The 15,407-nt window shown below is 47.9% G+C and overlaps 1 protein-coding gene across 2 annotated transcripts in view; it reads right to left on the bottom strand.

Annotated features, from left to right (window-relative positions):
* Positions 1-15,407, bottom strand: part of NCOA7 (nuclear receptor coactivator 7) — a 126,816-nt gene that overhangs the window by 98,633 nt on the left and 12,776 nt on the right. The gene's annotated exons all lie outside the window — the stretch shown is intronic.

The raw sequence follows: 15,407 nt of genomic DNA, 5'->3' as shown, positions 1-15,407 counted from the left end.
GTCATACCTCCCAGCTGCACTGTTGACACACCTTTTCTGTTTACCTTGCTGTGGCCACAAGAAAAGCCCGTGGCAGAGGCCATGCATTTGAGAAATGCTGCTCTAGACACTAGTGTCACACTTCAGGCCAACTGCTCCTGCATTCTCCCATCGTGGTCCACCAAAGGCACCCATTTTAGGCTCCTGGCTGCTTAGCCAGCGTCACCTCTCTTGGGTGGAGACCCATGTCTTTTCCTTCTTACTGTTTTTCCAGATTGTACAGTTTCCAGGAGGCCAGACTTCCTAAAAGGCTAGTGCCTGCTCTTTGCTTTCTTTCCAGAGACTGTGCCGAGGATGTTGCCCACAGTTATAAGTTACCACACAGCTCTTTATAAACAAGCACATTTATTTTTAAGGTGAAACATATTAAAACAACAAAAGAACCTATACGCGTGCTAAAAATCTTATCAGAGGTTGTCCCAGCTCCAGCCTCAGGATGTGGTAGCTGTTAGTTCTTTAAAACCCACAACTAGGTTTTCCCCATGGCTACAAGTTTGTAAGGGTCTTGGATTTAGAACCAGAACACAGGCTAGCAGAGTAGCCAGTTTCTTTATATGGCTATTGATTGTTACCTTTGATAGCAGGTAATTAGCAGACAAAGACCCTTTCCTTAGGGCATAAATTTTAAAAGGTTGAGATTTTGCATAACCAAAAGGTGGGGAAAAAATGTAGTCTTTTTAAAGTTATTTTACAGGAAATTCACTTAACACTTATTGTTCCAAAAGTCCATTTTTGTCTGGTACATTTTTAATATAGTTCTTTGAACTTTCAGGCCTTACTCCCTCCACCCCATCGCCCCTGCTAGAGAGGTTGCATGCAATCCCAGTCCACAATCCACAATAATACATAAACTTTGCATTTAACACAGAGGACACCAAATATATTTTAATTCAGTGTAATAAGTTTTTCCGAGGATATGCGGGAAACTGCTATATTTGTTATTTAGCATAATACCACCAAATATTTAAGACTCACTATTATCATGAAGCCTATGATAGTAGTGGGTCTTAAATATTTGGTGGTGTTATGCTATTATGTCTTTTCTGATTTTTGACATAAAAACCTAAAACTGTCACCAGCTTTTCACCTAAAAAGAAATCATAAAAATGTCACTTGACATTAAAATTTTCTATGCAAACATTCATTCTGGGAAAAAAACAATTTTCCAAGAAAATATGTCACAATTAAATTTGTTTTGACCACCTCTGAAAAAGCAGGAAGAAAATAGGGCCATAGCAGTGGCAGTGTTCTGCACTAGTACATAATATATATTTGCTTTCCTTTCCTGCATAAATTACTCACACGCGTAACCATTTGCAGGATCAGAACCATATTCTGCATTTTTTAGAAATCTTATTAGGGTTGTCTAGCTGTGCTTTTGGCAGCATTAATACTATGAAAGCTACCCATGGTAACAAAAACATTGCTCATTCTGAAACAAGTTGAGATGTGATAAGCAACCCATATTTTGTTTAGAAAGAATGAAAAACTGCTACTTTTAATAACCATATTGGATACACACAAAAATCTGAGAAATTTTCAAAATTAGTCGGAAGTGTTGTGATTTAATATCATTAACATATGAGTTAAGTAATCAAAGCCATTTTATGCAAATACCTGTTACAAGCAAGTTGCACTAAAAAGTCTTGTATTTTTTTTTAATCTTATTTTAAAAAAAAGTTTTCATTTGGACAATGACTGGCAGGGGCGGCTCCAGGCACCAGTGTTATACCAATTATATTAGACCAGTAAAAACCAGCAGGATCTTATTAAAGGGGACAAGACAAAGATGCCACATTTATTATGATAACAATTTATGACTAATAACTAATATCTTAATTCTTATACACACACACTACACTATACCCCCCCACACACACACACACACCACACACATCACACTATACCTAATACCTATACACACACACACACACACATTCATCAGGTGTTCTGCAGCTGCTGCATAGTTACCAGTCCTGAAGATAGCTTAAGTTCATGGCTTGATTTTGCAGCTTGGGTTCATACCTTGTGGCAGCTAACTGGCCAGGAAAGCTGTGCACAAGGCTGAGCTGGATCTCTGTTGGGCAGGCACCGATATTCTTCCATGTTGGCAGCAGAATGTTACCCAGAGTCTCTCATCTCACCCTTCTTTTTTATAGGCTTTTAGTTTGGATTCAAAGTCTAGGTCTTGCTGTGTCACGCTGCCTCTGGGTTTAGATTGATCACCCATCAATTGCAGGCGTGACTTTCAGCCTTGGACCTGGCTTTGATCTTCCTTCTGTTGTTCTGTTGTCCTTTTCTTTTTAGGGTCGATGCTTCTTACTTTTGTTTAGGGCTGTTGTCTAGGTCTTCAGCCGTTGGTATTTGAACTTTATCTCATCAGGACAGGCTGGGGCTGGAGGTTGATTCCACCATTCATACATACCTCATTCACACATCTAAACTAAACTGAGGGCTTGTCTACATCAGAAAGTTGCAGCGCTGGTGAGGGAGTTACAGCGCTGCAACTTTGAAGGTGTACACATCTGCAGGGCATCACCAGCGCTGCAATTCCCAGTTTGCAGCGCTGGCCGTATTCCCGTTTTGTCTCGGGTGTAGAGGATCCAGCGCTGGTGATCCAGCGCTGGTAATCCAATGTAGACACTTACCAGCGCTTTTCTTGACCTCCGTGGAAGGAGCAAGCCTCCGGTAATCAAGCTGGTCTCCTTCCCCGGCTTGCTCTCGCGTTCCCGGAACCCCGAGCAAGCAGGTCTCCTTCCCCGCGGTTTGCAGGGTGGTTCGGGGAACGCGAGAGCAAACCGCGGCGAAGCTGGTCTCCTTTCCCGGTTTGCTCTCTAGTTCCCGGAACCCCGAGCAAGCAGGTCTCCTTCCCTGCGGTTTGCAGGGTGGTTCGGGGAACGCGAGAGCAAACCGCGGCGAAGCTGGTCTCCTTTCCCGGTTTGCTCTCTCGTTCCCGGAACCCCGAGCAAGCAGGTCTCCTTCCCTGCAGTTTGCAGGGGGGTTCGGGGAACGCGAGAGCAAACCGCGGCGAAGCTGGTCTCCTTTCCCGGTTTGCTCTCTCGTTCCCGGAACCCCGAGCAAGCAGGTCTCCTTCCCTGCGGTTTGCAGGGTGGTTCGGGGAACGCGAGAGCAAACCGCGGCGAAGCTGGTCTCCTTTCCCGGTTTGCTCTCGCGTTCCCCGAACAAGCAGGTCTCCTTCCCTATGGTTTGCAGGGTGGTTCGGGGAACGCGAGAGCAAACCGCGGCGAAGCTGGTCTCCTTTCCCGGTTTGCTCTCTCGTTCCCCGAACCCCCGAGCAAGCAGGTCTCCTTCCCCGCGGTTTGCAGGGGGTTCGGGGAACGCGAGAGCAAACCGCGGCGAAGCTGGTCTCCTTTTCCGGTGTGCTCTCTAGTTCCCGGAACCCCGAGCAAGCAGGTCTCCTTCCCTGCGGTTTGCAGGGTGGTTTGGGGAACGCGAGAGCAAACCGCGGCGAAGCTGGTCTCCTTTCCCGGTTTGCTCTCTCGTTCCCGGAACCCCGAGCAAGCAGGTCTCCTTCCCTGTGGTTTGCTGGGGGGTTCGGGGAACGCGAGAGCAAACCGCGGCGAAGCTGGTCTCCTTTCCCGGTTTGCTCTCTCGTTCCCGGAACCCCGAGCAAGCAGGTCTCCTTCCCTGCGGTTTGCAGGGTGGTTCGGGGAACGCGAGAGCAAACCGCGGCGAAGCTGGTCTCCTTTCCCAGTTTGCTCTCTCGTTCCCGGAACCCCGAGCAAGCAGGTCTCCTTCCCTGCGGTTTGCAGGGGGGTTCGGGGAACGCGAGAGCAAACCGCGGCGAAGCTGGTCTCCTTTCCCGGTTTGCTCTCTCGTTCCCGGAACCCCGAGCAAGCAGGTCTCCTTCCCTGCGGTTTGCAGGGTGGTTCGGGGAACGCGAGAGCAAACCGCGGCGAAGCTGGTCTCCTATCCCGGTTTGCTCTCGCGTTCCCCGAACAAGCAGGTCTCCTTCCCTGCGGTTTGCAGAGTGGTTCGGGGAACGCGAGAGCAAACCGCGGCGAAGCTGGTCTCCTTTCCCGGTTTGCTCTCGCGTTCCCCGAGCCCCCGAGCAAGCAGGTCTCCTTCCCTGCGGTTTGCAGGGTGGTTCGGGGAACGCGAGAGCAAACCGCAGCGAAGCTGGTCTCCTTTCCCGGTTTGCTCTCGCGTTCCCCGAACCCCCCTTGAAGCCGCCCAACAGCGCTGCAGTGTGGCCACATCTAACACCACTTGCAGCGCTGGTTGCTGTAAGTGTGGCCACTCTGCAGCGCTGGCCCTATACAGCTGTACTAATACAGCTGTAACAACCAGCGCTGCAAAATTTTAGATGTAGACATGGCCTAATAAGATTACAGCAGGGTTTGCAAAAATGAAGGTTGGAGGAAGCTTTTACAAAATGGAGTGAGTGTTTTAAAATGGGGTTTGAATTACAATATGGAACAGAAGTTACAGTATAGGCAAGTGTAGTGAATGGTGAACAGAAGTTAACAATTGAAAACAATTTCATTTATCAGTTCTACATTGTCCCCCTTTTGACCCTTCAATCCAGGGGCATTGAATGGGTCACACTTTATGTAATTGTTTTAAGGCAGAACCAACATAACAGTTAGGATTACTAATAGGACAATGAGGGGATGAAAAATTATATTTAGAACTGCTGACCAGGTGGACTGCTTCTACAACACTTTGCCCCTTTAGTTATGACCATTACAGTAGTTGTTGACATTGTAGGGCAAGGTGATCTGTTGCAAACAAACCAAATAATTATCACACACAGCAAATAAGATTTTGTAGGAGGACCACAGTTGTCATGCAAGGTTAAGCTGATTTGGACTTAAACTAACATTTTGTTGCTAAAATGTTGCAGAATCTCCTATTTTTAACAGTTGTTTTCAAGAGGTTTCTGGGGACCTGAAAGATGGGACCTTACAATTATGGAACAAGGTCTAACAGGTTATGAGAGCCCAAGAACTACCCTCTAGGGCTTGGGGGAGTAGAACAAGAGTGCATGGAGGAAAGTGTGGAATTAACAATATAAGCAAATGTAACTAACAATACAAATGTATCAATAACAAAAATTAACAGCAAAATGACTATTAGATAACCTAACAAAAAATAAACCTGATGCACTGGGGACCAAAGTTTTTTGGACACAAGTGGTGATTGCTAAGTTGGATGGACTGGGGGGAAGTAGAGAGAGGAAAAGACATTTGTCCTGTCTAGTGTAGTATTTCTTTCTTTCTGGACCCAATGCTAGCACAGGACACCACTAGAGACAGACACAGAACATGCAACACAACACACTGAAAACACACCACTAGAGACAGACACAGAACTTGCAACACAGAACACTGAACACAGACTTTATTGCGACACTATAACCATGGTATTTTATAACTCTTCAGCTGGTACCAGCTCTCCTGATATTCTGGTTCAGAGCCTGAAAAATAGAAGCTTAGAAACAAATTAGCACAGTGCTCCCACATGGCAGACCTTGCTCAGTCTTTGCCACAGTGTGTTTAGTACTTGGGGCTGCACAAATGCTAATTAGGTGGTTCATTTTTTTGTGACTTTAGATTTTTTTTTTTTCCATTTTAAAATTTCCAGCCACTTTGCCATGGCCTGGAGGTCTGAGGCAGAAGCAGGCACTGTTGTTACTGTTGCAATGACATTTTGGCTCTGGGAGGAGGAATCTACCCAAATATTCCCCTTTCCACTCTCCAGAGGGGTCCCAAAAGTCTGCCCCTTCTGGGGTCTCAAATGTTCCTTTTTTTTTTTTCTTCTTTTAGTTGGAATAGTTTCTCTTTTAGAGATATATATTTTTTTCTTTTTACAGGCTGTTAGGTGGAGGTAGCTGTCATTACAAGCCTCCCACAGCAGCCAGATCCCTGCAGCGTCTCTTTAGGTTGTATTTGGGGGTTTACATATGAGGATATATTATATTATATTATATGAGGATATATTATATATAAGCTATCCTCTGGATCCAAAATGGTGCAGATATCTGCAAGGGCTTGTTCAGTCTAAGGACTGTGCCCATATCTCTGAAGGATTTGTTTAGAAGGCATTATCTCTTTAATAAAAGGTGAGGTAGAAGCTACTTTTGACTCCATTCCTCCCTCTGAGACTGTTTTCCCTTGCCTTTTCTTAAACATTTTTAATTTTGTTCAGCAAGCAGCACTGCTGGCCCCTGAGACCCTCCTGCTGCCCCTGATTTTTCTTTCTTTCTTTCTGCTACCTCTTCGGAGGCCAGCAGGTTTTGTTAACAAAATATATATATTTTTTTTCTACTACCTCTTCGGAGGCCAGCAGGTTTTGTTAACAATTTTATGTTTTCTGCTACCTACGCGGAGGCCAGCAGATTTTGTTAACAATTTTATGTTTTTCTGCTACCTACGCGGAGGCCAGCAGGTTTTGTTAACAATTTTGGCCATGTCTACATCTAAAATTTTGCAGCGCTGGTTGTTACAGCTGTATTAGTACAGCTGTATAGGGCCAGCGCTGCAGAGTGGCCACACTTACAGCAACCAGCGCTGCAAGTGGTGTTAGATGTGGCCACACTGCAGCGCTGTTGGGCGGCTTCAAGAGGGGTTCGGGGAACGAGAGAGCAAACCGGGAAAGGAGACCAGCTTCGCCGCGGTTTGCTCTCGCGTTCCCCGAACCACCCTGCAAACCGCAGGGAAGGAGACCTGCTTGCTCGGGGGTTCGGGGAACGAGAGAGCAAACCGGGAAAGGAGACCAGCTTCGCCGCGGTTTGCTCTCGCATTCCCCGAACCACCCTGCAAACCGCAGGGAAGGAGACCTGCTTGCTCGGGGGTTCGGGGAACGAGAGAGCAAGCTGGGGAAGGAGACCAGTTTGATTACCAGAGGCTTCCTCAGGTATGCTGGGATACCTGCTTATTCCACGGAGGTCAAGAAAAGCGCTGGTAAGTGTCTACATTGGATTACCAGCGCTGGATCACAAGCGCTGGATCCTCTACACCCGAGACAAAACGGGAGTACGGCCAGCGCTGCAAACTGGGAGTTGCAGCGCTGGTGGTGCCCTGCAGATGTGTACACCTCCTAAGTTGCAGCGCTGTAACTCCCTCACCAGCGCTGCAACTTTCTGATGTAGACAAGCCCTTTATGTTTTCTGCTACCTACGCGGAGGCCAGCAGGTTTTGTTAACAATTTTAAGAGCTCTTTATTTTCCTGCTACCCACACGGGGGCCAGCAGGTTTTGGTTAACCAAGAATAGAACCATGCTCTGTAGAGCTGGTTGTGTGCACACAGATTGGTTTACAATAAGTGAGGCAAAAATACCAATAATCCCCCTTTCGCTATTCTCCACCAAAATGTTGTACCAATTATATTAGACCAGTAAAAACCAGCAGGATCTTATTAAAGAGGACAAGACAAAGATGCCACATTTATTATGATAACAATTTATGACTAATAACTAATATCTTAATTCTTATACACACACACACATTATACCTAATACCTATACACACACATTCACATTATACCTAATATCTATACACACACACACACACACACACACACACACACACACACATTCATACACACACCCACATTCATCAGGTGTTCTGCAGCTGCTGCATAGTTACCAGTCCTGAAGATAGCTTAAGTTCATGGCTTGATTTTGCAGCTTGGGTTCGTAGCTTGTGGCAGCTAACTGACCAGGAAAGCCGGGAACAAGGCCGAGCTGGATCTCTGTTGGGCAGGCACCGATGTTCTTCCATGTTGGCAGCAGAATGTTACCCAGAGTCTCTCATCTCACCCTTCTTTTTTATAGGCTTTTAGTTTGGATTCAAAGTCTATAGGTCTTGCTGTGTCACGCTGCCTCTGGGTTTAGATTGATCACCCATCAATTGCAGGTGTGACTTTCAGCCTTGAACTTGGCTTTGATCTTCCTTCTGTTGTTCTGTTGTCCTTTTCTTTCTAGGGTGGATGCTTCTTACTTTGTTTAGGGCTATTGTCTAGGTCTTCAGCCCTTGGTATTTGAACTTTATCTCATCAGGACAGGCTGGGGCTGGAGGTTGATTCCGTCATTCATACATATCTCATTCACACATCTAAACTAAACTAATAAGATTACAGCAGGGTTTGCAAAAATGAAGGTTGGAGGAAGCTTTTACAAAATGGAGTGAGTGTTTTAAAATGGGGTTTGAATTACAATATGGAACAGAAGTTACAGTGCAGGCAAGTGTAGTGAATGGTGAACAGAAGTTAACAATTGAAAACAATTTCATTTATCAGTTCTACACCAGCATGCCAAGCGCATGCCTGCGGGTCGCCGCGAGGGCGGCAGGCTGGGTGCCTTCGGCAGCGTGCCTGCGGAGGGTCCACTGGTCCTGCGGCTTTGGCGGACCTCCCGCAGACATGCCACTGAATCTGCAGGACCGGGGACCCCCCACAGACAAGCCGCGGAAGGCAGCCTGCCTGCTGTGCTTGAGGCGGCAAAATACCTAGAGTCGCCCCTGGTGACTGGGTGTGCTCCAAATTCCAGCCTAAAGAAGAAAACCCACCCAACTACCAGAATGGATAAGAAGGCAAACATTTAGGTATTGTGAAGGTGCCAAGTGAGCTTGGTTCTTTATAAGTAGAGTGACCATAAGTCCCGTTTTTAAGCCCTGTCCCAACTGTCCTGACTTTTCTGGCAAAACTGGACATTTGTCCCATTTGCAGTGGGGTGCGACCCCTAGCAGGGTGCGGAAAACGTATGGGGCAGGAGTGCCAAGCAGCAACACCAGCCCCACACAGGAGGGATGGCTTGGGAGAACGGCTTGCTCAGGCCCGCCCTATGGGTGGGCGAGCAACAGGGGGGCATCAGGACGGTCCCGCGCTGGGGGGAGCTTGGACCAAACCTGCGGGGGAAGGGGGACCTCAGGCTGGTCCCACACAGGTAGGAGGCAGGGAGGGCTCTGGCCAGCCGCACAGGGGGCGGTGGGGGACTATGGGAGGCCTCGGGCTAGCCCGTGGGGTGTCCCATTTTCCCTCTTGAAAGAGACAATCTCTGTGTTTGTAATCTAAATAGACAAACACACGACACACTGGGGCACCCAGAAGGCTAATATTAATTTAAGGCTTTCTGGGGTGTAAATCTATCCCACACTTGCAAGCTGGGGTGTAACTCTGTCCCACGTTAGCCTGCCATGCACTAAGTGCCGGTGTGGATGCTGCTGCCACATGCTAAAAGTTTCCTACTGCACTTTAATGTCTCCTGCTTAAAAACAGGAATAGATTAAAGCAGGGGTTGGGCAACCTCTCAGAAGTGGTGTGCCAAGTCTTCATTTATTCACTCTAATTTAAGGTTTCACGTGCCAGTAATACAGTTTAATGTTTTTTAGAAGGTCTCTCTCTACAAGTCTATATATAATATAACAAACTAGTGTTGTATTTGTCTGAGACCAATGCAGGTTCGAGTAAGTTTTTCGAGTGAGGAAAATCAAAATGTAAGAGATTGTAATTCAAAACCAAGTGGTTTTTTATTAATGGGGAATGAGCTGCAACTTGGGCTGGTGAGGAGCGCTTTTACCAACTAACAATACTATTAGAATGAGAATATTTACACAACTTGAAACAATCTATTTACAACCAACAACAGGAAACCACATGATCTGTGATTAACTGCTCACCAGAAATTAGAGCAGATACACCAAACTGAGTAAACTATATACATGAACCAAATATTGTAAAATATATCAATACAACAATTTAACTTTCATATACTATATACATAACTTGGTACTAAGTAAAAGAGGGGGAAAAGGAAGAAGCTAAGCAGACAGAGTATTTACAGCAATTAGAATGCATATACCACACTTCAGGCGCAGCTGACCAGCAGCACAGACACTAAGGGCATGACGAACTGGCGGGAAATAATCTGTAACGACACGACCCGAGCCGGCTAAATCCGCAGGAGACCCTTCTGGCTGAAAGAGTGATCAGGTCTTCCAGCTAACATGCGGATACTCCTGCAGATTTTGGTGCAAGACATGGTTTTATTTGAAGGCTCTTACTCGTGTCAGCATCTGATTGGTCCCTAGCTCCTTCGCCTTCCAGGTTCCAAGCTGGAGCCCTCCACGTAAACAGGATCTGCACACGGCACACTACCCTTATGCACACGGCACGCTGGTATTTTTGCACAAGGCACTAGCGTGACCCCTAGGTGATCAGGCAAAAAGAGCGGGAAAATGCACATGGCACTATAATGTAGCACACCGCACTACGGTGTTGCACATGGTACCAATGTGACCTTTTGACCGACAATTGGCCAAACAGACGCCCTGTTTGAGCATAGGCTTAGGGCTGCGACAGTATTGTAAAATAAACAAGGTTTTCAAAATGTTTAAGAAGCTTCATTTAAAATTAAATTAAAATGTTGATCTTACGCCACCAGCCCGCTCAGCCCACTGCTGGTCTGGGGTTCTGTTCACTTAGGCTAGGAGTGGGCTGAGTGGGGCCTGCGGCGAGGACCCCAGCTGGGAAGGGTCTGGCAGCCAGAACCCCAGACCAGCAGCAGGCTGTTCAGGGCCAGCAACAGGGACCCCAGACTGGCTGTGGGCTGAGCGGCTCAGCCCACTGCCGCTCACGGGTTCCATCCTCTGGCTCCTGCCAGCCGGGATCCCGGCTGCTGGACCCACTCAGCCTGCTGCTGGTCTGGGGTCCCGGCCCTGCCCACATACAGTGGGTACCTACCTTCTCCCTGGTTCTGGCCATTCTCTTCCTCTCTCTGCACTGAGCTGAAGGTGGGAGTGCATTGAGCACAGGGCTGGGGGTGAAAGCTCTGGCCAGGAGCTAGAATGAAAGAGGAGGCTCAGGGTTGGGATAGGAGGTTTGAGTGTGGGGGCACTTACCTCATAGACTCATAGGTCAGAAGGGACCAATGTGATCATCTAGTCTGACCTCCTGCACAAGGCAGGCCACAGAACCCCACCCATCCACTTTTATACAACTCCTAATCCAGGACTGAGTTATTGAAATCCTCAAAACTGGTTTGAAGACCTCAAACTGCAGAGAATCCACCAGCAAGCGACCCATGCCCCACGCTGCAGAGGAAGGCGAAAAACCTCCAGGGCCCCTGCCAATCCGCCCTGGAGGAAAATTCCTTCCCGACCCCAAATATGGCGATCAGCTAAACCTTGAGCATGTGGGCAAGACTCACCAGCAGCACCCAAGAAGGAATTCTCTGCAGTAACTCAGTTCCCATCCCATCCAACATCTCCCCGCAGACCACTGAGCAGACTTATCTGGTGATAATCCAAGATCAGTTGCCCAAATTAAACTATCCTATCCTAACATCCCCTCCATATACTTATCCAGCTTAGTCTTGAAGCTAGATAAGTCTTTTGCCCCCACTACTTCCCTCGGAAGGCTGTTCCAAAACTTCACTCCCCTAATGGTTAGAAACCTTCGTCTAATTTCAAGTCTAAACTTCCTAATATCCAGTTTGTACCCATTCGTCCTCGTGCCTACATTAGAACTAAACTTAAATAATTCCTCTCCCTCCCTAACGTTAACCCCCCTGATATATTTATATAGAGCAAGCATATCCCCCCCGCAGCCTTCTTTTGGCCAGGCTAAACAAGCCAAGCTCTTTGAGTCTCCTTTCATAAGGCAGTTTTTCCATTCCTCGGATCATCCTAGTAGCCCGTCTCTGGACCTGTTCCAGTTTGAATTCATCCTTCTTGAACATGGGACACCAGAACTGCACACAATATTCCAGATGGGGTCTCACCAGCGCCTTATATAACGGTACTAACACCTCCTTATCCTTGCTGGAAATACTTCGCCTAATGCATCCTAAATTCGCATTTGCTTTTTTAACAGCCGTATCACATTGGCGGCTCATAGTCATCCTGCTATCGATCAATACCCCAAGGTCCTTCTCCTCCTCCGTCACTTCCAACTGATGCGTCCCCAACGTATATCTAAAATTCTTATTATTAATCCCTAAGTGCATGACCTTGCACTTCTCACTATTGTATTTCATCCTATTACTCTTACTCCAGTTTACAAGGTGGTCCAGATCTTCCTGAATAGTATCCCTGTCCTTCTCCGTGTTAGCAATACCCCCCAACTTTGTGTCATCCGCAAACTTTATTAGCACATTCCCGCTCTTTGTGCCAAGGTCAGTAATAAAAAGGTTAAACAAGATCGGTCCCAAAACCGATCCTTGAGGGACTCCACTAGTAACCTCCTTCCAGCCTGACAGTTCACCCTTCAATACGACCCGCTGGAGTCTCCCCTTTAACCAGTTCCTTATCCACCTTACAACTTTCATATTCATCCCCATCTTTTCCAATTTAACTAACAGTTCCCCATGCGGAACCGTGTCAAACGCCTTACTGAAATCGAGGTAAATTAGATCTACCGCATTTCCTTTATCTAAGTAATCCGTCACCTTCTCAAAGAAGGAGATCAAATTGGTTTGGCACGATCTACCTTTAGTAAATCCATGTTGCAATTCGTCCCAATTACCATTGACCTCTATGTCCTTAACTACTTTCTCCCTCAAAATTTTTTCCAAGACCTTACATACTACAGATGTCAAGCTAACAGGCCTATAATTACCCGGATCACTTTTATTCCCTTTCTTAAAAATAGGGACTACGTTAGCAATCCTCCAGTCGTACGGCACAACCCCCGAGTTTATCGACTGCTTAAAACTTCTCGCTAACGGGCTCGCAATTTCACGGGCCAGTTCCATTTGGTGCGAGGGGTTCAGGTGGGAATGTGACTCCTGTTTGGTGCTCAGGGTGGGGGTGGGGATGTGCGGGGCACATGGGATGTAGGGGGGCTGGGGATGTGGAGGGTGTAAGAGTCAGGGCAGAGGGCTGGGGGCATGTGAGGGGGTGCAGGTGTCAGGGTAGGGGGGCTGGGTATGTGTAGGGGTGCCAGAGTCAAGGCTGGGGTTATGGGGGGTGTGTGTGAAGGAGTCAACAGAGGGCCAGGTGATACAGGGCTCAGGGCAGGGGCGTGGGGGGAGGGTGTGGGGGTGCAGGGCTCAGGGCAGAGGGCTGGGTGACTGCTACCCCAGGACCCTCCTTGCTCCCTGTTCCCTGACTACCCTGACCCTATCCACCCCCCAAACAGATCCCAGGACTCCCATGCCACATCCAACCCCCCCCGCTCCCTAACTGTCCCCACCCCTAACCACCCCCCCCCGGGATCCCACCCCTACATCCAACCCACCCTGCTCCCTGTCCCCTGACTGCCCCCACCCCTTACCCAACCCCCCCCAGCCCCCTTACCATGAGGCTCCTCATTCATCCAGAGCCCTGCCGCCGCCGCCCCGTGTGCAGCCCAGCCCCACCCCACCCTTCAGAGAGATGTGCATGCAACAGCAGGGTTCCGGATGAGCGGGGAGCGTCTTTACCTCTCCAAGTCTGCCCTGTGGGAGCACGCAGCCCCAGCCCCTAGAGCACTGCACGCGTGGCAACAGGGCTCTGAGGGAAGGTGGGGCAGGGGCCGGCGGCTTGCTGCACTTGGCCAGCGCTCCGGCCTGGGACCACGGATCCCGCGGCTTGCCGCGTCGGCAGGATTTTTAATGGCATGCAGAGTCCCAGCAGGCAGCCGCGTGCCATTAAAAATTGATTTGCGTGTCATCTTTGGCACGCGTGCCATAGGTTGCCGACCCCTGGATTAAAGCATACCAGGGAACTGTTGTTGTGCAGCAGCAGACACCACGCAAGTATTGTGTGGGGTAGACTTATACTCCAGCTTGCCATGAACTAAATGTTTGTGTAGACAAGCCCTTTGGGTGATTCTCTCCTATCCAATTCAAGGGCAAAACTCTCACTAACTTCAATAGTGCAGCTTCAAGATCCTACAGCATATTCCTAAATCCTATTGCATCAATGGGATTTAATCACATGCTTAAATGTAAGTACATGCTTAAGCATTTCCTAATGTAGGGTCTTTATTATTATTATTTTAATCATTCATAATTATACAAATATAACAGTCAAATTTTAAGACGTTAGCCAACCACTAATTAGTGGCTGTGGGGGCTAAGGGGAAAGAAATACCTTCCTCCCTGGGCATGCTACTGCATAATTGTTCATGCAATGCAGAAACAGGACTTTTAAGTCTTAGGGCTTGGCTACACTGGAGAGTTGCAGCGCTGCTGAGGGGGTTACAGCGCTGCAACTCAGGATGTGGCCACACTTGCAAAGCACAGCCAGCGCTGCAACTCCCTGGTTGCAGCGCTGGATGTACAACTGGTCTGCCTCGGGTGTAGCGAATCCAGCGCTGGTGATGCAGCGCTGGTCAGCAAGTGTGGACACCACCAGCGCTTTTATTGGCCTCCGGGGTATAAGGAGGTATCCCAGAATTCCTGTCCACAACAAACCAGAAGAATGGCTGAACTCCGATCTCCCCGTAGCTACTTGCTAAAAAACAAACACAGCTGCTCTTTGCTCCAAAGAGCGAACCAGCGAAGGCAGGAGAATTGCTTTGGAATGTTCAAAGCTGTTTGCTTGAGGAGAGAGGGGGGAGGGGTAATGTTGAGCAACTGTTTATGTGGTCTGATGGCTATTTAGGAGTGCATAATTAGCATTTAGTGAATAAGAGACAGGTGGGGGAAAGGTCAAAACTTTTAAAATGATTGAAGGTAGGCACTATGTATCTTCCAGTCCTTAGAACTTGCAAGGCAGGGAGCTGAGAACAGTGTCAGCTCCAAAAATCCATTCTCTCTGTCTCCCCCACGCTCCCTGTCACACTCCACACCATCCCTCTCTTTTGAAAAGCACGTTGCAGCCACTTGAATGCTGGGATAGCTGCCCACAATGCACCACTCCCAACAGCGCTGCAAGTGCTGCAAATGTGGCCACACTGCAGCGCTGGTAGCTGTCAGTGTGGCCACACTGCAGCGCTGGCCCTACACAGCTGTACAAACACAGCTGTAACTACCAGCGCTGCAGAACTGTAAGCGTAGCCATGGCCTTACACTGAAACATCTGGCATGGGCCACTGTCAGAAACAGGATACCACACTAGATGGACCAATGGCAATCCCTAGTGAAGGGTGTGTAAAATTTTTAGGACAGCAAATTTACTGGCAAAGGATAATATTTTTGGAACAGATATACATTTCCACAGGAAGTATTTCAGTTTCCTACCAAAACAGGTTATTCTTGCATGCACATAATTTACTGTTGCAGACCAGTTTGATGCAATCTCTGTTGGGTGAGATTTACAGGCATATTGTCGTGCTTGTCAGGAACAGTCCTGTTTTTTGGGATTTTTTCTTATAGAGGCATCTATTACCCCCACCCCCTGTCCCATTTTTTCACAGTTGCTATCTGGTCACCTACCATTATCATGTGCGAAAATGGCCTTAAAGATTTTATTCCAAAATAA

The sequence above is a fragment of the Gopherus evgoodei genome, chromosome 3 (assembly GCF_007399415.2).
Source record: "Gopherus evgoodei ecotype Sinaloan lineage chromosome 3, rGopEvg1_v1.p, whole genome shotgun sequence".
NCBI lineage: Eukaryota > Metazoa > Chordata > Testudines > Testudinidae > Gopherus > Gopherus evgoodei.
The sequence above is the reverse complement of the archived record's forward strand: the minus strand, read 5'-3'. Positions and strand labels throughout refer to the sequence as shown.